General features: G+C 37.9%; 1 protein-coding gene across 10 annotated transcripts in view; it reads left to right on the forward strand.

Moving 5' to 3' along the window:
- REPS1 (RALBP1 associated Eps domain containing 1) overlaps nucleotides 1-25,750 on the forward strand; it is an 87,542-nt gene that overhangs the window by 2,409 nt on the left and 59,383 nt on the right. The window lies entirely within an intron of this gene.

The following is a 25,750-nucleotide window of genomic DNA, read 5'->3' on the forward strand; positions in this document are numbered from 1 at the left end:
AGAAAGTGTGGGTAGGACCCCTTGCAGGGACTGGCAGATAAGTTTTGCCAAAGCTGTAGTATGTTTTGGAGATACTGGCACTTAGAGACCACATTGGGAAATATTCTGAAGAACAGGCCAATTTCATATTTCAGGAGGCAGTGGAGACTCAGTGATAGTTTTTGACTTCGAGTGAGAAAGAGATGAGAGGCTAGGGAAGGAGGCTGAGCAGTGGCTCAGAATGGGTGCCAGGTACTGGGCGCCCAAACCAGGGTGGCAGCAGTGGAACAGGAAAGGAGGGGCTGGATGAGCAGGTCTGTGTTACTGAAGGGCGGTTGGGTAGCACAGTGTGAGGTGTTTCGTGGTAAATGTTTGAGACTGGGTGGAGAGCTTTGAACTAATTGTAAAGGTGGCAGGGAGTTACAGATTTAAAGAGAACTGACTCATAAAAGCTGTGCTTTAGGAGGCATTTCTGGTGGCTCAGACAGTAAAGAATATACCTGCAATGCAGGAGACCTGGGTTCCATCCCTGGTTTGGGAAGATCCACCGGAAAAGGGAATGGCAACCCGCTGCAGTATTCTTGCCTGAAGAATTCCATGGACTAGCGGGCCACAGTCCATGGGGTCACAAAGAGTCGGACATGACTGAGCTTCTAACGTGCTTAAGAGGCATTTAGGAGACCAGAGCAACTAAGTAGGGGGAAGAAGACAGTGGGGACTGGTTCTTTCATATGTAAATGAAGTGATGAGGAACAGGGCTGCGGAGCTCAACTCTGGGGGTGGGGACGGCTAGGGGGAAGGGGATTTTGCCACCCAGAAGGCACTCGGAGGCATATTTGGTTGTCATAACTCAGGGAGGGAGCATTTCTACTGGCGTCTAGTAGATGGAGGCAAGAGTGCTGCTCAACAGCCTACAGTACACAGGACAGCCCCGACAACAGAGTCATCCGGCTGAAAATGTCAGTAGTGCCGAGATTTAGAAAGCTTGGTCTGGACTCTGGTGGTAACAGTTGATCAGAAAATGAGGCTGAAGATACAGGAGAGGATGATGGAGGTAGGCCTTGATGAGCCTGGGGTAGCTGGTGATATTTTGATGAGAGAAGAGAAGGGCAAGGTTTATTCTCTGTAGGGCACCACTCACAGTTACAGAAGGGGCAGGAAGAGGGCCTGATTTTTGAAGAGAAATGGATGAGTTTGTGTTCAGGTGTTTTGAGATGGCAATGGAGTACTCCAGGAGATAGTTGGAAATGTGTGAATGTCCACTCTGAGTGCTGGTTCTTACAGTGACATTCATGTGTTTGGGATCTCTCCTCTGCCTTTCTCCCCTGCATATCTTGGAGGTAGAGACCAGACAGCTTCTCACACTGTAGGCATGCATTTGTACACATCAGGGCTTTGACTGATATAGTAGTTTTCAGCATTTGTTAATAAAAGTCATGAGAAGACTGAGTCATCTGAGGAATGAGTATGGAGAACAAAGAACAGAGGGCCCAGAACTAGAGGAGGAAGGAACTGGCATTTATTGAGCGCCTATTGTGTTCTTTTACCGTGCAGGTCATTTTCATGCAGGAACTCATTTGATCCTTGCAAAACAGTCCTGTGAAGAGAGTATTATTCTTGTTTATTACCTGGAAACTTGATAGGGAAAGAAGTGGTAAATAACTAGCAAGTGAATAGAATACCTCTCCTTTACCATTTTTTCTTGCCAGCTGTCAGTTCTTTCCTGCTTTCCACCGTTTATGTACTTGGTTTGGCCATAGTTCTTACAAAGAGTAGAGATTTTAAATGATTTGATTTTGAGTTACATGTGGATTTCCTCCTTTGCAAAGTAAATATTTTTATTCATGATGATGTCTGGAAATATAGTCGCTTCAGAGAACTAGGAAGGTTCTTGTATATGGTATCCTGAGTTTCACATTGCAACACTGTCCTAGACTTCCATAGTGGTCCAGTGGGTAAGAATCCTCCTGCTAATGCAGGAGACATGGATTCGATTCCTGATTTGGGAAGATCCCACTTGTCACGGAGCAACTAAGCCCGTGTACCATAACTCCTGAGCCTGTGTGTGGCAACTCCTGAAGTCCACACACCTGGAGCCTGGGCTCTGGGGCAGGAGAAGCAGTGTTCGTTATACTTGTTTGGGAATATCGCAGTAAAACCTCTTCTGAATTTAGGGTTTGTTTGGGGAGACAGTGTATTAATTGATGAAGTGAATGAACTAGAGCTTCATAGTATTATGCTCCGCACCAGAGAGGAACAAGACTAGGCAGAGAAAAATCTGGTTCATAGGATTTAATCATGAGGAATTTTGCTGTCTGCTGACCTTGAAAATATTCAGTGGCTTAAAAATAATCTTCAGAATTATTTTTTAAATGCTAGGGAAGGTATGCTATTTACCACACTAGTCAGTATGTTTTTCTAGCTTTTATTTAAAATTTATACTTTAGAAAATGTTTTAAAACTTCATATAGACTTCGAATGCACAACAGCTTGTAAAAGATCCTAGTAGTAATTGTTCTTTTATTGAAGATTATAAGCAATGTACCCATTAATGAGTCTGAGAAAATCTTTTAGTTCATTTGTATTGAGCAGTATCTTTGTAGAATATTTGAATAACACGTTTGTTTAGTGCAGGAAAAGTGATAATAATGAAACATAAGCCATTTTATTTTTCTTTTGAAATTTGTTCAATTATATGATCTACTCATTAGTAATAAGATTAAAATAAAGAAGCAGAGCTTCATTTATGCATTGAAAGTTACAAACTTAATAAATATCAAGTTTGTTCTGGAGAAGTGATTTTTCATTTGTAATCGCTGAAATAATTATAACACTATAAAAATAATCTTACCTTAAACACTTTACACAGTTGAAAAATATACTGTTTGAGAAAGAAGTCACATTTATTGGCTTTCTGTAGTATCATATTTACTTAAATAATTTTTCTTTCTTATAAGGTACTTTGAGTCTTTTTCTTTCCTTTAGCCAGTAGCCCAGAGTTGGTCTTAATAACTTGAGAACTCACGCTAGGCGTTGTGACAGCGCTCTAAAAGAATGTGAGGAGTTGATGTGTCAAGGATCACTAAACACGGGAGACAAGTTCCAGCCCTGCCCCGAGGAGATTACTTAGTGCCTGGATTTTAGTTCTCACCCTGGAAATGATGGAATTGGGTTTTTAAATTTTTTTTATACTTTTTTGGCCACACAATGCAGCATATGGGATCTTAGTTCCTTGAGCAAGGATTGAACCTATGCCCCCTGCATTAGAAGCTCAGAGTATTAACCACTGAACTGCCAGAGAAGTTCCTGACTGGGTTTTTTAAGGAAGAGGTTACAGTGTAGGAATGGCCACGCTGTCCAGCCACATCCTTAAGGAAGTAGTCAGTCAGACTTGAAATTAGTTGGCACGCTATTTTGAAGCTGGAATTGATTTCTTTTACATACTTTGGGAGGTATTGGAGAGGTGAATCTTGCCTAGAGTGCTGAAGTGACTGAAGAGGGAACTGATGCAAGGGTTGTATGGTCTGTGATACTTAGTTCTTCAGGGTGTCTGACCAGTGAGAATTTGATGGGTAATGAGACTTGGCGTTTTTTATGTTTTTCCTGATAATATATTTCATTTTCTGTAGTGTTTCCTGTGATAGATGCATCTTGATTTGTCTTTTCTCTCTACCTCTGTGTAAGGAATTTATGGCTGACGAGTTGTGTATATAGGCATGACAAAAATCGGGAGATGATAATAACCTGGCTCAGAAATTTTTTTTTTAAGTTCATACCATATACCACATTTTGTTGCAGTTTGATAAGTTATAGGACTTAAAATGCTTAAAAGAAACTACATGTCATTTTGTTTCAAGAATTGACTATGTTGAATTTGAGTCTCTTGTTACATGATGAAGACAATTTATTAAACTGTGTATTTCCCTCTAACTCTTGTGGTTGTGGATTCCTTTGACATTCTGGTGCACATGCTGGACTTCTGCTTAGAAGACTTAGTTACACAAAAGTCTGCATGTAATTTGAGGTTGCCAGTCTTCCCCTAACCTAGCCAAGCTTGACCCATGGACCTCTACATTAAGACAGTTTTAAGGAGCAGCAGGCAGACCTGGAAAAGCTGACCATAAGTCTTTCTTAAATCAGTTTTGTATATTTTCAGAAAGTACTTCATGGCTACTGTTTATGTTTGGGTTGTATATGCAGTGGTGAAAACTCAGGAATCTTCCCAGCCTTCATGGATTATAAATTGTGGTAATGTTTAAAAGGAAAAGAACTGTGTTACTAGAGAATGGTGCGAGGCTATAGGGACCTACCTAAGTGTAAGGAAAGACCTCTATGAGGGGATGGGGGCATAGCAAGAGAACAAAAATGAGATGTTTCACATAGAAGGAATGAGCATGCTAAGGGCTAGAACAATATATAAAGAGCTTGGTGTGTTTGAGGAGATGAAAGCTGGAGAAGTATGGGCAAGAGGGGAGAATGGCAGGGACCACGTGCTGCAGGGCCTTGTACACAGAGATCAAGCATTTGGATTATGAACGACTGAAAGTTTATGCTCACGGGAGTTCAGTTTAGTTCCATGTCCAACTCTTTGCAACTCCATGGGCTGCGACACACCAGGCCTCTCTGTCCATCACCAACTCCCGGAGTTTACTCAAACTCAAGTCCCATTGAGTTGGTGATGCCATCCAGCCATCTCATCCTCTGTCGTCCCCTTCTCCACCGGCCTTCAATCTTCCCCAGTTTCAGGGTCTTTTCAAATGAGTCAGCTCTTTTCATCAGGTGGCCAATGTATTGGAGTTTCCACTTCAGCATCAGTCCTTCCAATGAATATTCAGGACTTGATATCCTTTAGGATTGACTGGTTGGATCTCCTTGCAGTCCAAGGGACTCTCAAGAGTCTTCTCCAGCACCGCAGTTCAAAAACATCAATTTTTTGGCACTCAGCTTTCTTTAGAGTCCAAATCTCACATCCATACATGACTACTGGAAAAACCATAGCCTTGACTAGATAGACCTTTGTTGGCAAATTAATGTCTGCTTTTTAACATGCTGTCTAGGTTGGTCATAACTTTTCTTCCAAGGAATAAGCGTCTTTTAATTTCAAGGCTGTAGTCACCATCTGCAGTGATTTGGGAGCCCCCCAAAATAAAGTCTGCCACTGTTTCCATTGTTTCCTCATCTTTTTGTCATGAAGTGATGGAACCAGATGCCATGATCTTAGTTTTCTGAATGTTGAGTTTTAAGCCAAGTTTTTCACTTTCCTCTTTCACTTTCATCAAGAGGCTCTTTAGTTCTTCACTTTCTGCCATGAGGGTGGTGTCATCTGCATATCTGAGGTCATTGATATTTTTCCCGGAAATCTTGATTCTGGCTTGCTCTTTATCCAGTCCAGCACTTCTCATGATGTACTTTGCATGTAAGTTAAATAAGCAGAGTGACAGTATACAACCTTGACATACTCCTTTCCCGATTTGGAACCAGTCTGTTGTTCCATGTCCAGTTCTAACTCTTGCTTCTTGACCTGCATACAGATTTCTCAAGAGGCAGGTCAGGTGGTCTGGTATTCCCATCTCTTTCAGAATTTTCCACAGTTTGTTGTGATCCACACAGTCAAAGGCTTGGGCATAGTTAGCAAAGCAGAAGTAGATGTTTTTTCTGGAACTCTCTTGCTTTTTTGATGATCCAGTGGATGTTGGCAATTTGATCTGTGGTTCCTCTGCCTTTTCTAAATCCAGCTTGAACATCTTGAAGTTCATGGTTCATGTACTGTTGAAGCCTGACTTAGAGAATTTTGAGCATTACTTTGCTAGGTGTGAGATGAGTACAGTTGTGCGGTAGTTTGCTCAAACTTTGGCATTGCTTTTCTTTGGGATTGGAATGAAAACTGACTTTTTCCAGTCCTGTGGTCACTGCTGAGTTTTCCAAATTTGCTCACATATTGAGTGCAGCGGGGGAGTGACAGCATCTTAATTCTATTTGTCGGAGGTTACCCTGCTGTGTAGAGAAGATTAGCCACGATATGCAGTAATTCAGGTAGGAGACATGATGGCTTAGATTAGTGAGGTGGTGGTAGGGTGGAGAGGAGTGGACATGCTTGAGGTATTGGTAGGTGGTAGACGTAGTGGGATATGATAGTGGATTGGATATGGAATGTAATGGAGGAAAGAATTCAGGGATCTTGCTGCAAGTAACTATTACTGGATGACTGGGAAAGAAATAGGCTTTTTTAAAGGGGTTTTTGTTTTATTTGGGTGAAGGGTAATGGTGAATTCGGCAGTTTTCTTTTGTCAATCTTAAATTCCCAGAAGCCTGTAAGATTAAGTAGACCTCTATCAGAGAGGATCAACAAATCCTGAAGAACTCAGAGATATTTGACTTGGAGATGTCAGTTTAAAGATTATCAGTGTGTTTATTGTTCAGTAGCTAAGTTATACCTGACTCTTTGAAACCTCATGAACTGAAGCTCTCCAGGCTTCCCTGTCCTTCACTGTCTTCTGGGGTTTATTCAGACTCATGTCCATTGAGTCAGTGACACTATCCAACCGTCTCATCTGTGGCCCCCTTCTCCTCCTGCCCTCAGTCTTTCCCAGCATCAGAATTTTTTCCAATGATGTATTGGAGCTTCAGCATCAGTCCTTCCAGTGAATATTCAGAGGTGGCTTCCTTTAGGACTGACTGGTTTGATCTCCTTGCTGTCCAAGGGATTCTCAAGGGCCTTCTCCATCTTTACAGTTCGAAAGCATCAATTTTTTGGTGCTCAGCCTTCTTTATGTCCGGCTGTCACATCCATACATGACTACTGGAAAAACTGTAGCTTTGGCTGTATGGATCTTTGTCAGCAAAGTGATGTCTGTTTTTTAATATGCTTTCTAGGTTTGTCATAGCTTTCCTTCCAAGGAGCAAGTGTCTTTTAATGTTATGGCTTCAGTCACCATCTGCAGTGATTAGTGATATTCAAAGCCATGAAAATAAGTGAAATCCCTGAAGAGACTATAGAGAGGAAAGAAGAATTGGTTAGAAATAGAACCCTGAGGAACACTACATTTCTAAGTTGGGAAAACTGGAAGTCCTTTAAGAAGGAAGCTAAGAAGGACAGCCCAAGTGGAAATTGGGAATATATATTGGATCATGTTGTGGATGCCAAGTAATGCAAATATTTCAAGAAAGGAATAATTAATTCTTGAGTTTGGCTGAGAGGGTGAGAAGATATGGGCAGAAATATGACCTTTGAATTTGGCAACCTGAAGGTCATCAGTGACTGTAATGATCCTGTGTCACAGACTGGTAGAGATGGAAGCCAGATTTGAGTGCTTGAAGGACATACAGTGACCCAGGAACTAGAAATTGGGTTTAAAGGAACTAGAAGTTGGGTTAAAGGAAACAGACACAGGGCTGAAGTTGAGGTATGAGGATATAAAGGAAGTCTTTGCTTTTTTGAGTGTATGAGAAATACCACAGCATGGTTTTAGTTGTTAGGATTAGTAAGGGAAGGAAGTAAGATGAGGAGAGATGTCCTTGAGAAAGCAAAAATGGTCTCGGATCCTGACTGCACAGTACAGCAGTTCTTTGATAGGAAACAGGTAATGTCCACAATTCCAAAAGGAAGAGAGAAGGGGAAAAATTATTCCCAGCAGCATCTAAAAGAATAAAACACTTAGGAATAAACTTTAACAACAACAACAACAAAAAACCAAGATGTTTTTTATTACAAAACATTAACTGAGAGAATTTAAATAAGATTTTTTTGTTTTGGGTGCACTAGAAGGCCTGTGGGATCCCAACCAGGGATTGAACCCAGGCCCCCAGCAGTGAGAGAGTGTGGAGTTTCAACCACTGGACCAGGGAATTCTCTTGAATGAGATTTAAATAAATGGGGAAATAATCTGTGTTCATAGATTGGATGATTGAATGTTAAGATGATAATTCTCCCCAAATTGATTTATAGATTCAATAAAACACCTGCAAAAATTCCAGTAGACTCTTTTATAGAAATTGCCCAGCTGATCCTAAAATCTGTAAGGAAATGCAAAGGATCTAGCATAGCCAAAACACTTTTGAAAACAAACAAAATAGGAGACTTTCCTTGCCTAATTGTAAAACTTATATAATCTATAGTGATCAGGACAGTGTGATTGGCATAAGGATAAGCATTATAGATGCCCCCCCTTACAATTATGTTCACTTGGTTTTTTTAAAAAGTTCTCGGACAATTCAATGAGGAAAGGATGGTCTTTTTAACAAATAGTGCTAGGACAGTTGGCTATCTATATGTTTTTAAAAAGTAGATTTAAAGATACTATTTTATATACTAATATTTCACACCATACATGAAATTATCTAAATCATAGACTTTGTAAATTTATAATTGTAAAACTAAAGCTATAAAAATTCTAAATGATTACATAGGAGGAAATCTTTGTGACCTTGTGTTAGAGTTCCTAGATAAGCCACCAAAAGCATGAATTATAAAAGAAAAAGTAATAAATTGGACTTCTTTAATGAAGTTTTAAAACTTATTCTTCAGAAGATAGTTAAAATAAAAGACAAGTCACAGACTCACAGAAAATATTTGCATATTGCAAACTTGGTAAAAGTCTTTAGAATATATAAAGAAGTCTTATAATTCAATTATAAAGGAAAAAAGCAATTTAAAAATGGGCAAAAGAGTTGAATAGATATTTCACCAAAGGAGATGTTATGAATGGCAAATAAGCATATGAAATGATGTTCACCATCATTAGTCACTGAAGAAATGCAAATTAAACTGCAGTGATGTATTGTCACACACCCACCTAAATGGCTACAATTTAAAAGACTGACATTGCCTAATACTATTAATGTGTAGAAACTGAAATCCTTATACACTACTCCTGGAAATGTAAATGCTACAGCCATTTTGGAAAAGTTTGATTGTTTCTTTAAAAGTTAAACATATGCTTACCATACGAACCAGCAGTTCCACTCTTAGGAGTCTATCCAACAGAGATGAAGATGTGTGCACACAGAGAATTGTAAATGTCAACTGTAGCCGTATTCACAATAGCCAAAAATTGGAAAATAATCCAAATGTCCCTCAAATGGTGATAAGCAATATATGGTATATCCATACAATGGAATACTTTCCTATAAAAAATAAGGAACAAATTACTGATAAATGCTACAGCAGAAGTGGATATCAAAAACATGAGAAGTGACAGAAGCCAAACATTAAAGAATATATGTTGTGTGGTTGCATTTATATGAAATGTTTAGAAATACAGAAAACAAGATGGATACCTGAGGCCAGGGCAGGAGTGGAAGCACTGGAGGAAAATTTGGAGGGTGATGTGATGGAAAAGCTCTAAAATTGTATGAATTTCCTTAAAGCTCAATGAACTGCACACTTTTTGTGAAGTATAAATTATACCTCAAAGCTGTGAATTAAAACTTTATAACAATTTGTAGGGTGAGGAGAAGGCATGAACTTGTCATCTTGGAGAATGTGCAGGTGAGTGGTAGAGAATAAAGGGCCCTTTGTGCTGTCTGTGTAATTCATATTACCTCAGTGTAATTTAATGTAATGTGGCATTTGGTCATGCATTTGTGTTTTGAATATCATATGGAAGATGACATATCAATAGATATTATGTATGAAGGACATTGCCATATGAAGATTTGTTACAACTGGGTATGAATACATATATTAATAGATTAAGAAGGGGCTGAAAAAAAAAAAAAAGAAGAAGGGGCTGAAAAACTTGTGATCTGAAATAATGGAAATTAATTCCCATCTATTAACTGTGGGTGGTATGCTGACTTTATATACATTTAATTCAGATGTCTTAACTTTATGGAAAATTGCAGAAATTAATACATTAACATTAATCCAAGTTTGAAATAATTGTGCCCAATAAGTAACAATTTTAATGAAGTAATGGTTTCAATCTACAGGACTACTTCTGGTTGCTTCCTTTTATTGAAATAATTACTGTCACTATCATGATTTTTTTGGTAAGAAGAAAGCTTCTGTTACTTAGTCACCAATTTGTTGTCTGTGTAGTTTCTCTACATTGCTTTATCCAATCTGAGGTATAGTAGATAGATCTTGGGCCACATTATATTAATGTGCTCCTTTGGATAAAAATTAGTTGGAGAGTGCTGATCTAAGAGTGATTATTGCCTCTTGTCTGTGGATTATGTAAAAAGGTGTATCTATGTCCTTAAAAAATGGAATTATTATCTAGAAACTGTTCAAGAGTATTTTTTATTTTCTTGAAGTCTCATTTTTGGTTAGAAGGATCAGAGATTTGACTCCTTAAACTACAGAATGTTTATTGGTATTGTATGTTATTATTAGTTGTTTTACAGGAATTCATATTTTTTCTAAAACAATTATATTTCATAGAAGATCATTTACTTACAACACCCTTGTGATTTTCTGTCAGCAAGTACTGTATGTGGTCAGAATGCATAGACTTAGGAATGTGACGGTTCTGGATTTGAATCTCCACCGCAGTGCTCATTGACTTTCTTGCTTTGAGGAAGTAAGTTAACCTCTTTTAAAGACTCCATTTCCTCATCTGTGGACTGAGGATGATACCAAATCCAAAAGTTTCGTAATACCACAATGAAGTAACATGTAAACATCTAGTGTAGTGCCTGTCTCTCAGAGGGTGAGCAAAGAAGTTTTGTTCACTCAAGCTCTGCTCTGTTAAGGAAAACTCATAATTTGTAGGATCTTGGCTTTTAATAGTAGTAAAAGTCTCTCCATTGTTTTTCAAACCTAGCTTTATACCTTTTGTTGTTTTTGTTGCATTGAACTTAATACACTGTCCCCAATCCTTTGATCCTATCTCTGTTGCCTTATGTTTCTCCCTTTTACCCTGTAATTAGCGGATTTGTCCTTCTGGAGTTTACCCCAAAAGATTAAAATAAAAGATGGTTCTGAGGTCCTGAGTCTACGTGACTTGCTGAGTGATGATAACCATTAACAGAAATAAAGAAGTGGAGGGAGGGGTCGAGTTTAGTTGAGAGCAGTGTGCTGAATTTGGATGTGCTGAGTGAGCACACACACCCATGTCATGTTCAGTCCATCTGGGTAGCAAGGTTTAGTGGGCATTTGAAAGCTTGAGAGCAACAACTGGTTGGCTTTAGAAGCTTTTGCAGACTTGATAGTGTCTCCTGAATAAGGCCATTTGATAGAAATGATAGATTCAAACTTAACTTACTGTATTTGAAATGTCCTTTCAGAGTAGATGGTAAATTGCACTTCTGTGTAGAGGTTTAGGTATTCTCACTTAAAGAACTTGAAAAATCTTCTGAAACTGTCTTGAGACTGTTAGCAGAAGGCAAGGTGAATGAGGAAGTAACATCTCTTTACCTGAACTTAGTCCAGCCTCCAAAGAATTGAACCTTGGATGTTAAACCCAAAAGGCATTTATTTGCACATTTAAAGCAAGAGGTCTTAGCTTTTTGCAAGCAAGTTCCAAAGCAAAAAAAAATTGCTTTTAGCTGAAGAGTGAACCTCAGAGCTAAAAGAGTCTAGCTTATCCTTTGCCATCAGCATTTCATTGCAGCTTTGTGCTTCTCATTTAACACAAGATCTCTTTTAATCTTTATAAGCCTGCCAGATATTGTTCTCCCTATTTCATTAATAAAGAATTGAATGCTCTCTTAATACTCAAGAATTAGTAGATTGTGCATCAATTCCTTGAGGGTGAGTTACCTTGTAGTGTTGCTGTACCATTTCTTCAAGGATGGTTCTGTTAAATTCTGCTTTCCATATATTCAGAATATTTTTTTCTATTTAATATCTTATAATTGCATCATTCATGAATTCAACAGATACTGTTATTAAACATCTAAGCATCAGGGTATACTAATCTTCTCCTAAGGTCCAAGAACATAGTAGGAGATCAGTGTTCCTATCTGGTTCACCACTATCTCTGGCATTTTGTTGTTGAATGGGAGAGCATGGATTTATCCTTTCCCCCTCTCCAAATATCTTTGCTTACCTCTAGCTTGACTATATATATTGCACCCAATTCAAATAGTAATAATAGTGTAGTGCCTACTCTATGTCAGACACTCTTTGCACTCTTTTACAGATTGATTTCTCAGTATTGTGAAATGGATAGTTTATTATGCCTGCTTTTAAAATGAAGATAAAGAAAGGACAGGTGTTAACTTCTCCAAGGTCATACAACTCCTAAGTGGTAGAGCTGAGGTTTAAGTAGTCCTTTTTTTTAAATCACTGTGCTCTGCTTCCTGAATATTATATGATTACATACTTATCATCTCACTTCTGTGCTTATATCTTTACCCTCTACTATATCTCCTGTATATCCTAAATCCCCAGATTCTTCTCTAGAGTTACTTGATGTTGATAGATCATGTTGAGGGCCCCATACCAGCTTGCAGAGTCCCTGTCCGGTTGTGAGTCCTGTTAGACTCTCAAAGTTGTAACAGGTCCTGTTCACCCATGTCTTTCAGCAGCGTGTCTTGGAATATTTTTGTAAATAAAACTTCTGCTGCATTTATTTGGATACCGTTGTTTATTTTCAGTTGTTTGCTAGATAAATTAGTAATTTTATTTAAATCAAGGGATAAGATTTTAAACTTTTTATATGAAACACAAACAACATTCTAAAGGACGGCTGAGCAGAACACTTTGATTTACTCGGGCTGACTTAGTCGCTGTCTTCTCTGGGAAGTCTAGGTAACATTAATTTGTTTGATTTTTATGAGGCCCTGCGTCTCTAGAGGACTGGAACTTAGGAGAAGGTTCCTGGTAACCTGGTTGGATCCCCTTAGGATGGGGTGGCGGTTTATGCCATAGGTATAAATAAGATCAGTCAGGATGGATTTGCGGAGTGAAAGGAGAGAAAGGAAGCCTGAAGCAGTAGCTGCCTGAGGCATTAGAGGGAAAAGAGCAACATTTAGTATAACTCTGTTACTGGGGTTGTGTTTATTTGCCCTTAGGATCCAGAGCAAATCCTTCTCTTGATGAGTTCTCTATGCTGAGATATTTACAAACTAACTCAGGTTTTATAGTCCTTTAGTTTCCTTGAAAATTTTTATCCCATATGTAACATTTATCCAAAAAATCTGAATCATCAAGGAAAATCTTGATGTTCTTAAAAGACAATGTTGTATTGTTTTCATGAAATTATAAAGGTATTTCATAATTCAAGAAACATTTAAAAATACCACTCATGTTCTGTTTTAGTTTGATATCCTGCTTTGAACTTTCCCCTCATCCTCCCAACCAGATAACCCCCTTTCTGTTATCTCCCCATACTGTTGTATATGTTTATACTTGTATACAACTTGTACTTCCTGTTGGTGTGTGTTTATTACCCTTGATAGGTGACAAGCAGTTTGAAGGCAAGTGTTATCTTATCCTTGTTTTCCTTAGATCACTCTGGATATGATAGGCACCCAGGTCTTACTGGACTGACTGGTGCTCCAGCGTTTTACTCCTCATCAGTGCCTTGCTGGGTCCTAGCCTCACCGCTTCATTTTGTCATGCCACTTAGAAAATCCCAAATGACAGGGAATGAGCCTTTTTGAACAACATGGAACCTCTGAGATCTTGATTGTATAAATCTTTCATTTAGACTGTGAGTAAGCTAGCTAGCACTTTGAAAGTTGATCAGGTATAGTAAACATGCATATTAATAACTTTCCTTTAAGCTGTTGTACCTCAAGGCTATTCATTTAATTTTTTATTTTTAAAGATAGCTCACTTTAATAGTAAACTCACATGAGATTTTCTGCTTTTCAGAAGTATAATTTCTAATTCTTTAACAGGACAATGAACAAATAGTGGTAGATGAGTAATCTAAATAAGGAATTAGGTCAGTAGTTTCTCATTTAATTAAGCTGACTCTTTTGGAAGAAAACGTAGCATTCTGGTAAAGTGCATGGTAATATGGAGAGCATATCAGATGTGAGCAGTCATGCTTACCCAGCCTTAAAAGTTACCTGCCAGCTCACTCCCACGCAGCACGGTCTTGTTTCTGATGATTCTTCTAACATGGACTTTGTGTTCTAACCCAGCAGATCTGCTTTCTGTTTCTCACACAGCTACTTGTTAGTTTTTTGTGGTTTTTTTTTTTAACATGTTACTTTCTGTACCCTCCACCAGCTTTCATGCTTCCATCCTCCCCTCTTGTGAAAGGCTCCTCAGCTCCTGTATGTTTCCGTGATCTTATCTCTGCGGCCCTCATCGGCCTCCTACTTGTCCTACGTATGTTTTGCGCTGTTGGCGCTGTTTGTTCAGTTATGTCATTGCTTAACTACTTTTCCGGGATATTTACAATCCCAACAGAATTATAAGTAAACTCCAAGTACCATTCAGGGTTCTTTCCTTTCATGACCTCATGATTATCTCAAGTAGCAAAGCACATAGTAGATGTTTAGAAAACAGATCTAACTATTAAGGAAGACAGTTGCTTAGCTCTTCTGTTTCTGTGCATCCATGGACGTGATTGGCGTGATGAATTAAGGCAGTTCTGGGCTTCTCACCCAGGGAAGTAAAAAGCGGGGGTGGTAAAGCTTGCAGCCTTGGATGTTCCACTGCCAGCACCCTGGGTACTCTCTCCCCACCGCAGTCAACATTCTGGGCATGAGAAGAGAAGGAGGCGGCAAGAGCAGGAACAAATAGCACAGAATTCTCTTTGAGTTTTGACTTTGCACTTTGCTGACCAGCATTGCCAGTTCCCTCTCCCTTCCTTCCAGAAACTTTTTTCCCCCCTCTTCTTTTTTTTAATAGCAGAATGCGAGAAACTTAAAAAGAAGCAAAACTAAGAATTTATTGGCAGTAAATAAATTTGTTTTATTTATAAATAAATTTATTTTACTTTATTTATAAATTTATTTATTGGCAGCAATTATGGTGGAATATAGATATCTTGTCACTTTTGCTTATGTTTTCTTTACAAAATGTAATAAAGCACAGTTAAGTTCCAGTGTACCTGGCTGAAAGGTGAAAACCACAAATCCATTTAGAGGGCAGGTGCTGGATACGCTCCCATGATATCATGTGGTGCTTGCACATTCTCCCCACAGGCTGTTGAGATTTCTGTCATGTCACAGTTACAGGTTTTGCTGCTGGTCCTTGTCACAGTAAATGTAAACATGACAAGAATAGTAGAAACTGCTGATGTTAAACCTTTGAAATCTAAGAGCCTACTTTATTCTGTGCCTGCCTTCAGGAAGCTAAAGATTTAATAACCAGAGGAAGGGAGTTTATAGTTAGGTTTTCTGTTACTGTTGTTGTTTGGTCACTTAAGTCGTGTCTCCCCCCCAACTCCTCCCAGACTGTAGCCCACCAGGCTCCTCTGTCCATGGGGTTTCTCAGGCAAGAATCCTGGAGTGGGTTGCCATTTCCTTCTTCAGGGGATCTTCCTGACCCAGGGATCGAACTCATGTCTCCTGCACTGGCAGGCAGATTCTTTACGGCTGAGCCACGGGGGAAGCCCTTTCTATTACTGCCCACAATTTAAAGCCCCTAGAGAGAGAAATCTTTTACTTCCCTAATCACCTTTCTTAGATTCCCCCTAAGACTTGTTTCTGGAATGAATCCAAACAAGTGTTTCTCACTTACACCTAACAAAAGACAAAAACATTATGGTCATATTTAACTAATTGTATTGTATAATGGTTATTTTCTATTTATATTGTGTTCCTTTTTGCTTCCAGTGTTACGGTGTTACTCGTTTGACCCTGCACACCCATCCAGTTGCCTTCCTATTTTTCTTCTTCCTTTTACTTCTGAATAACAGATGACCCAGATTTCTTCTCTTCTGTCTGTAGTAGTAACCTCACTTTTCTATTCCTCCCACTCTACCCCTTGAAAAAAAAAGATATTCTTAAAGTTCACCTTTATCTAGTCACCAACTCCAGTAATATTTTCTTAGGCTTCATTTTCTTTTATCACATAGTTCCCTTATAATTGACACTGAGTTACTTCTTGGATATTACCCCTTTTTTTGTTCTCTGTGATGCTAAATTATGTTGTCTTTAAGCATCCCATCTTCCTACTGTGTTTTTCTCTTTGTAGAGTCAGCTTTGACTCCTTTTCTTATATTCAGCCTACAAAGTCCTTCAGATGGTCTTTGAAAAATTTCAGCCAGTCATCCTTTTCTGTCCTGTTTATTAATTACTTTCTGAGCTTCAACCAGATTATTGCTGCGCTGCTGTATTAGCCTCCTAAGTCTTCACTAGCTTTTTTTTCTGTAATTGCTGAAGAACAAATGAGTGAATTTCTTAAAAGTTATATGATATTCTTCAGAAATGCTCAGTAAAAATTAAAATTAGTCTGGCACTTAGAACCCTTACCGTCTAGTTTGATCCAATTTACTACCTAACCCCCACTAGAATCTCTACTTTGATCTGTTGGCACCCTCCCCAATCACAATGCCCATCTTGTTTTGAGTTATCCAAAAACCTGTTCATTCTTTAAGATCCAGATCAGGCTCCCCCCCCCCCCCCCCCAAATATTTCTAATCTGTCTCTAATTCTTGCAGAAACAAGTATTGATTACATAGTACCTATTATGGGGGTCAGGCATAGAGCTATTTGACATGTGTTTAAAGTTAAACTTAAGAGAATATATATTATTTCCACTTTATAAATGAGAAACCTGGGGCTCTGGAGGCTACCTGCTTGACATGAGCTGGTATTCAGATCCAGCTCTATCAGATAACAAAGCTTGTTTCAAAACACCAGTCATTTCAACAGATAAGAGTACAGCCTTATATGATAGCTTATCTTTTTTCATTTGTATGTTATGTTTGTAACTAAGTTAGACATTTCTTGAAAACAGGGATTGCATGTGAGAACCTTAAGTACCTCCCAGCGCCCACTGTATACTTTGAACATTGTACATACTTAAGAGGAGAACATTTTGCCAAGGCCTGTCTATAGTGCTACAAATTCTAACAGCCTGCCTCCTTTCCGAGTAAGAGCATTCTCTAGTGTTGTGAGTTCAGGAACGACTGCAGACATGGCTGCGTGCTTGAATTATGGGAGGCCGGTGGGGCAGCCTGTGGTTTGTTTTCCTGAGTGTCAGGTATGTACCCAACACTGTGAGGCACAGTTGTGAGGAAGCTATTCTTTTTGAATTGTTTTTTAAGTCTGATTAAGGAGAATGTTTCAGTTTAGTACTGGTAAGTTTTTAACATCTTTCTAACACAGTTAACTCTCTTAATAAAGAACAGATAGGCCATGAGATAGCTACAAGTACATGTTGCAGACAGTACTATTTGGCTGAAATTAAATGAGTCTTGTTTTCATTGAATGTGTTACTGGTTTTGTTATTTCTGTTTATCTCAAGTGATACTTAATTTCCATTTACATAGTGATAACAAGTTCCTTCTAAAATAAATCTGTTGAGTTTTTAAAAAAGTGTCTTGATTTAAAGAAGAAATATTAACGTAATAGCACAAGTGGCTCGTGGACATGGCAAGCTTGTGAAGGTGGTATGTAGGAACCTGAGGTTTGGGAAATATATGAGGGAAAAAACCAGCCTTTCAAGTTTCTCACAGTTGGCCTCCTGTCTTGGCCCTGCTGATTTCTAGTCAATGACCTTGGGCGAGGACTTTCTCTTTGTCTTGCTGTTTCGATTTATAAAGTTAATGTAACAATGCCTACTTTTAAAATTGTTTGAGGATGATCTTAAATAAGTACTAGTATACCACTGAATAAATAGAAGCTTTATCATCAATTTTGATAATTTGTTTATTATTTATTTTCTCATTTGGTCAACTAGAAGTCTTTGATAGAATTTTAAAGATGCAGTGTAATTATTAGTATTTCTGACCTTCGAGCTAGTATTTCACTGCCTTGGGCCTTTGATTCTCTGGGCATTAGTTTTTTCATCTGCGTATTGAGAATTATTTAGCACCCCCCATAGGGTTGTTTTGAGAACTAATGAATTTGTAAAATAAGAATATTATAGCATTACAGTAGTGCTATATAGTTATTTGGAGTGTGCTGTATAGCTATTACTATTATTTTTTCTTTAGAAAGAAAGTAGCTTTCTGGCAGATCTGAGGCATTTTCCCCTTTTGTTCTTACATCCTGAGTTGGGGGTGGAAGGTGTTCTGTGATGTTTGGTATATCACTGAGCATCTGCTGGGTGTAAAGCATCTTGGTACTGGGATCACCGTAAACCAGCAAGGGAGAACTTGGTCTTCTGTAGAACTGCTCTGAGCCACTACCCATGCCCCGCCGTTACTACTGCAGGCATTGAAAGGAACTCAGAGGAAGACTGATGAGCCCTAAAGGATTGCGAGGGGTCTCACGCCGAGTCATCGTGAACTTCTGTGTGGTATAGTATTTTCTAATGGAGTAAAATGTCATGGGACATTTGGTATTGATATGTATACGTATTTTTTAAAGTATATGTGTAGTATGGGTTCATAATAGTTGATTGGTTATATTTAATACTATTTTTATTCTCCAGTTTTTATCTATTTTGTAAGATACACCTGGTTTCAGGACAAGTAGTGTTTGTTTCTTAATATGTGCAGTATGTTCCTGTTATAAAACAAATGTGGCAAGCCAAGTCATGTTCCTATTCTTCTTGAGTAATTAAATTGGTTCTCTTCCTAGAGAGAGGAAAATTAACCCTCAGACATAATAAAAAACTAGAGTGCAGAAAGTTTTTCATTATCAAATATTTGATACAAAAATGTGATGAAACACCCATTTACAAAACAGAAATAGTGATCCTTGAATTTCATACCAGATATTGTTGGAGCTATATTTACAGGACAGAGTTTAGCAAGTGACTTATTAATTATTCCTACTTAAGTCCCCAGTGAATTTAGTTCCTTATGGTTTTTGCTATCATAATAACTCATATTTAAAAACACATTATTTAAATATGTATCATCTTTAAAGGGGAGCACATAACTAATAATCTATGGTACTTTGGCAGAAATACAGATTTTTGAAAATTCGACGTTTTCAGAGGGTAGTTTGTATTGTAGTTACAGACTTGACATGAAATTTTCATTCAGAAAAATAATATTTGCACTTGATGCAATCTTAGAAGTAAAATCTGACCTTTTCCTTTTATTTACAAGGAAACAAGATATATTATGTAACTTAATCTATGTTCATGTAGCAAGCAATTATGAAAACTTGATTCTGTGACCTAATCACCAAAACTAACAGCTCCTATTTTATAATGTAACATAGTAGAACTCTGGTGTAGTACAACTTGTTATATGAATTTACCACTGGGAAAATATTCACTGTGATCCCTAGCAAATAACGTAGTGGTGAAGTGCATGGTTTCAGTCCAAGTTCTGTTACTTCCTGTGTGTCCTTGAGCAAGCTCACCAGCACATCAGTTTTCTCTTTTGAGAAAAGTCCCTACCTTATAACGTTGTTAGGATGATTATATTAGTTAATAGGTTACTGAGCTTGGAACAGTACTTGACACATTGTATACACACCGTCACTGTTAACTGTTACCAGAATCATCATCATTACTGTCATCGTCTTCACCCTGTAATAACCTGCAGTAGCCCATAGCACAGGTTAGAACATTATCCTGAGAGTGGGATGTGGGTTTCTCTTTATCACAAGTGATATAGAAATTTCCCAGGCCCGTGTTTTGCTGACCCCTGGCCAGTGGTGGAGAATATGCGCACAAAGTTACATCGCAGTGTTTAGCCTGTTCATGCTGACTCTGCTCACTGAGTGCAGACGCTTTAGACCTCCGCTCTATTCTGTGTGCTTATGAAAAGTCGTGGACTTCAGTCTTCTCACTGAAGAAGCCATAGTGGTAACTTCATGCAGTGGGGAATTCTCTGCTCCCCCACTCCTTTGACCTTGGAGGGTGACTTTACCTCTGTGCTTTAGTTCTCTTGTCTATAAAATGGGATTCAAGTCTCTGTCTTTCAGGGATGAAAGCTTCTGATGTGAAGACTGAGTGACTTAATTTATGAAGTGCTAAGAATGATGCCTGGCCCACAGTATTTTTAGATGTTTAACTTATGTTATTATTTTAAAAATTTTGCTAGTGTTGCCGAGGCTCTAGAATAGTCAGTTAAATCTTCATATAGAAAAACAGGTTCAACTACTAGTCACTGGTTTCTAAAAAATGACTCTTTAATTAAGATTAATATTCAATATGGTGTATTGTAAGGGAATAGGTTTTAAATGTTGCTTTTCCTGTCACCTTTTGCCCCTTACTGGTTAAATGGAATCATTTATCTTTAACAGTGTTTCAGAAGGGCAGTTATAAGCCTGGGTTTGCTTGAAACAATCCTGACTTATGCCTCTTGTCCAGGCATACTTAGAAATAGTGCTCCCTTTCACTCCTGCAGATGTCTCAGGTTGGCTGTAAATTATATAGTCACCCTAAGTATAGTTTACTGGCCAGATTTACTTTACAGATTATCTCCATGCATTAGTAATATTTCTAAAGGCAAATACAACTATTTTAAGCTTAAGGTTTGGATTGTTTGTGGAGTTTTTCAAATCACTTTCATATTTTTTAATGTTTTTGTCCTTTCTTACCTTTAGTCTGTATTTCAGTTAAGTTGTTGTTAAGTAGGCAGTACAAAAATATTAATAGAATGTGAGGACAGGAACTACCAATAAACTTTATTAGCAGTCATATAATTTTTCATATCAGAGTCCTTATACTCGAGGCTGTTAGAAGTATTTTATTTGTTTAGACAGCTAATGACTGTGATACTGATTACAAGCAGTAAAATACTTATTGATCTGTGTGTACTGCTTTTATCATGGTTGACTGTCAAAGGGAGTTGATATTGCCCAAAGCAAATAAAATTATAGTACAGAATTAGGAATTAGATACTGCTAAGAGGAATCTCTGTAATTACCTATTCTAGTCAGAAGTTCAAGTTAAGAACTTCATAAACTTTTAAAGTCTGTCTCTGTCCTCTTTTATGTTAATTATTTAACTCAGTACATTCTTTATGGTTTCTTTTTTTAGTAGGCAGAATGAAATCTGCCTTCTAATATTAAGAAGCTTCTAAGTCCTATAGCAGTAATCTATATTGTAATAGTATGCTCGTTGATGAATTGCTGTGATAATATTAGTAGGGGAAAAAGAACATACATTTGAACTTTTTCTGCTGACAAATTATAGGAGACATTGGTAGTTCTTCCTTACATTGAAAAACTATGGTTTTTGCAAATGCATGCATTGTAGAAAGAGGGTTATGACTTATTTGGTGCTTACCTGGTAGTTCAGTCCCTGCCATGTAGTAAGGGCTCGGGAAAATTTGATGCTGCTGCTTAGCTGAACTTTGACAGATTTTATTTTTTTTTTCTTATTTTTGAAGTGGTCTGTAAAATAATGTGTGCTATTTGTCAGCAATGAATATATGTTTTCTTAAAATTTTCTCTAAGGACATAACTGTTGAGGAAAAAGACTTGGAGAACTCATCCTTAATTGAGATAAGAAAGTGGTTGAAATGTGAAATGAAAGTTATGAATGAGGGTATGAGTGAAAGGAAGAAAAGAAGAGAACGTCTATTTACCTGAGTGTTAGGATAAAATCATAGCAGGAGATAGCAAGAAGCTGTGTGATCTTGAACTGTAGGCTTGTAATCAAAAATCATTTGAGATGTAAAGCAAAAAGTGTTAAAGGTTTTAGATAAGAAAGTAATATAGTAAAAGTGAGATTAGATACTTGCCCCAGTAAGACAACTAAGTATCTTGAAAGGGTTGGTAAGATTGCATTTCACTTTAGACCTAAGTTTAGTAGGGAATTGGCGGCTGCATTGGTCACAGAGTGACAGCTCGCGTCATTTAGGAACGCACACAGGCTTCATGAGTCTAGTAACGCGTGGGTTTCCCATATTGTTGGACTATGCTAAGTTTTTAAATTGTTCTTGTAACAAAGGAAAATACTAGAGATTGATGTGTCCACATTTCTTGTAAACAAGCAAAACATACTCTGTTGACAGAAGTATTTGAAAGATATTAAGTCATGTTGGAATGATTGGGCTTTGACTTGTGCCTCTATCTTCTTTGCAATTGACTTTTGTTTTCTTAACCTTTCTACCTGCCACAGTGTACTGCAGCAAAGATGATATGCAAACATGCATGGATCATGTGTAATCCAAACTACATTGAACAAAAAGCAAGCATGTTTATTATTAGAAAATGTTTAATTTTTAAAGAAAAGGTTAAAATGATCTTTCCTAGTAAGAAAAATTTAATTCAAATGAAGACTAACAGAATGAGTTTGATAAGTCCAAAGGATGTGAGCACCATGGGAGAGCAGGTCCCTTCAGTACTATCTACCTACTCTGGCAAAATACAGTGCCGTATCTTTCAGTGGGTTCCAGTTGTGACTAAGTCATGGTCTCTGCCCTCAAGGAGTTCAGTGGAGGGAGGAGGTGTCAGGAGTGTTAAGCTAATTACACAAATAACTCAAGTCACTCAAGTGATATAATAGAAGCTGGAATGCTAGTACAAAGAACCCACTAGTTTTCTTGTTTATGGAGTAGAAAGGATTATAAAATATTCTTTATATTTTAGGAAATTTTATAATTTAGGAAAATTTATAATTTAGGAAATTCTATATATTTAGGAAAATATTATAGGACGGAGGTTCTTACTATGGATTGTGAAGGAACGGTATAATTTTAACAGACAGACATAGGTTAAAGAGCGATCTGGTGAGAGAGAAAAGCGAAAGTATGAAGATAGGTGAGCCCAGTCTAGGCTGACCAAAGTAAGACTGGGAAGACAGTTGGGAACTGTCTTAAGAGCTGGACTTAAATGAGTTTGTTCTTTACATATAATATACACTGTTTGGAGCTGTACTTTAAGATTTTTAATCCTGTAGTCTGTGTAGGAGTGGAAAGACACTGCAGCAAAATTGATTCAAAAATATTTCATTCATTCATGTATCCAGCCAAAAAGCATGTTGGTACTGTGCATCAGGAGTTGTTATAAGTGCTAGAAATAGAAGGGATCTTCCTTGTTTGTTGGAGACTGACTCGTTTGGAAGATGTTGGCAATAAATAAGTGAACAGTAGGGTATTCATGGTAAACCCTGAAATTTTGCACTTTGAGCTGAGGCCTGAATGACCCAGGAAGTAGCCAAGCAAAGATCTGAGGGGCAAACAAACTGAGGATGCAGCAAGTGCAAAGTCCTTGAAGCAGGAGCAGTCTTGACTTACTGCAGGAAAGGAGGAAGGGTGCTTTAGAATTCTTGTGTGTTGTACTGTGGGTATGTGTGAGGACTGGACCTGACACCGGTCAGGGAAGGATGGTTACTCTTCACTTGTCTCAGTCGTTTGAGTCTCTTGCTAGATAACGAAATATTATATTAAGCCATTGTATTCATTAATAACCTGAGAATAATTTGGAGGGGCTTTGGAATCTCACTGTAGTATTTCTAGAGTATTTCTATTAGGATTATAATATGTAATAATGTCTGTATATATGATTATTTTTCATGAAACTCCATCTCACCTTTTTCCACCTTGCTTGCTAGAGGATCGGAAGGAACATTACTGCAGTTTTTGCTGTTTATTTTATGCCATTTCTCTAGTAGTAACTGTAGAATACTCTCTGAGACATTATGTGTAGATAGGTGGTCTAGGTGTTTTAGGTGATCTGCATATTTTTAAAAAATTATCTGAATCCATATTAGCATTTAAAAGTGAGAACAGTATCATGGAATATTCTAGACTTCCAGCTTTAGAAAAATCTCAAGATCGCATCATTTGACAAATGTTCTTCTATAGCAGCAGTTTGCTAGAGCTGAATAGTAGCTGCTCCTGTCACACCTGCTCATCTTAGCTCACTGCCGCTGCTGCTAAGTCGCTTCAGTCGTGTCCGACTCTATGCGACCCCATAGACGGCAGCCCACCAGGCTCCCCCATCCCTGGGATTCTCCAGGCAAGAACACTGGAGTGGGTTGCCATTTCCTTCTCCAATGCATGAAAGTGAAAAGAAAGTGAAGTCGCTCAGTCGTGTCCGACTCTTAGCGACGCCATGGACTACAGCCTAAAAGGCTCCTCCATTCATGGGATTTGCCAGGCGAGAGTACTGGAGTGGGTTGCTACTGCCTTCTCCGTCTCAGCTCATTGCATCTCCGCATTTGGCCAGTTTCACTGATTTGTGGTATACTTGCTTGCACCTGTGGACATGTTTTTAGTGGCTGCTGTAGGGCAGGGAGTGTGTAGCATTTACATCAAAGCAGTCACTACCACATGGAGAGTGCGCTCCCTAATAGCGTTTCTCAAAGTTTGGTCTTCAGAGCCCTGGTCTGTGAGGTTAAAATACATTTTCATAATGATAGTGTTATTCCTTCCTGCTGCCCCATTCTTTTTTTTTTTTTTTTTTGCTGTGCTGATGTTTTCATTCATAATGCAGAAATTGTCGATAAAACTAACTCATTGGAAAAGACCCTGATGTTGGGAAAGATTGACGGCAAGAGGAGAATGGGGCAACAGAGGATGAGATGATTGGATGGCATCACTGACTCAGTGGACATGAGTTTGAGCAAACTCCAGGAGGTGGTGAAGGACAGGGAAGCCTGGCATGCTGCAATTCATGGGGTCACAGTCGGGCATGACTTAGCAACTGTAATACTATTGTATTCTTTACTGACATACAGGCAAAAAACCAGTTTCACTTTAAAATGTTCTGTATATAGAAAAAATTAATTAAAAAAAATCTTCATCCTTTAGTATGTATCTTTTTAGTATCTTATGTGATGCAGTGGAAAGTATGCATAACCACATTTGCTGCATACTGAAAAGTGATGATTTTCTTGAGGAGAAGTACTTATTTTACCGTTTGAGTTGTGAGCTATCCTGACTTTTTTTTTTTTAATGGAGCATCATTTTTTAATATTTTGTAAATATGTCAACATTTGGAAGATCTGCGTGACTCAGTGAACCAATAGTTTACATATGGGGCAATATGGGATGCAATAGACCAGATACACCAGCGGATTTTAATGTAAGAGTATGCAGAAAACTTTATTAATATGGCTTTGGATTCTGAATTGCAGCTAACCTTTAAGCAACTACCACTTGTAGAGTTTTGGTGTAGTATCAAAAAATATCAGGTTTATCTGAAAAGACTATGTAAATTGTCCTCTGTTTTCCAACACATATCTATGTGAAGTTGGGAGTGTCTTTATTGCTTTCAACAAAGCAAATATTGCAGTAAATCAAATACAGAAATGACATTAATGTTGCAAGCTCGACATTAAGGAAATTTGTATATATATTTATAAAACAATGTACTCTTCTCATTTTTTTTTTTTAATTTGGGGAAAAAGTTATTTTCATAAAATTTTAAGTTACACATGATGGAAAATTATTATTCTTGTGTTATTCTTGTGTTTACATAAATTATTCTTGTGTTTACATAAATTCATAGGTATGAATTTTATTCTTGTGTTTACATAAATTCATAGGTATGTATTTTTTAATTTTCCAATTTAAGTTCTAACATGGTAAATATGGCCCACAAAAACAAAAGCTTTGAGCAAGTCCTCGATAACTTTTTAAAGCATGTATAAGGGATCCTTATACCAGGAGAGTTTGAAAATCACTGCTCTGGGTGGGGTCTTATAGCATTGATTCCCAAAGTGTGTTAATACAGAGTATCTGACTATGGACCACTAGTTCGGAAACATTTTAATTGGTCCTAATCCAAAAAGAAGCTTGTTCCTAGGCTGTAGGATTTTTTTAGTGCCTCTTATGGGCTAAAAATGCATTGTGAAGTCTCCAAGGAGACTGTAATACATCAATTTATTCAGCTGCAG

This window comes from Odocoileus virginianus, chromosome 34 (assembly GCF_023699985.2).
Source record: "Odocoileus virginianus isolate 20LAN1187 ecotype Illinois chromosome 34, Ovbor_1.2, whole genome shotgun sequence".
In the NCBI taxonomy this organism is placed as follows: Eukaryota; Metazoa; Chordata; class Mammalia; order Artiodactyla; family Cervidae; genus Odocoileus; species Odocoileus virginianus.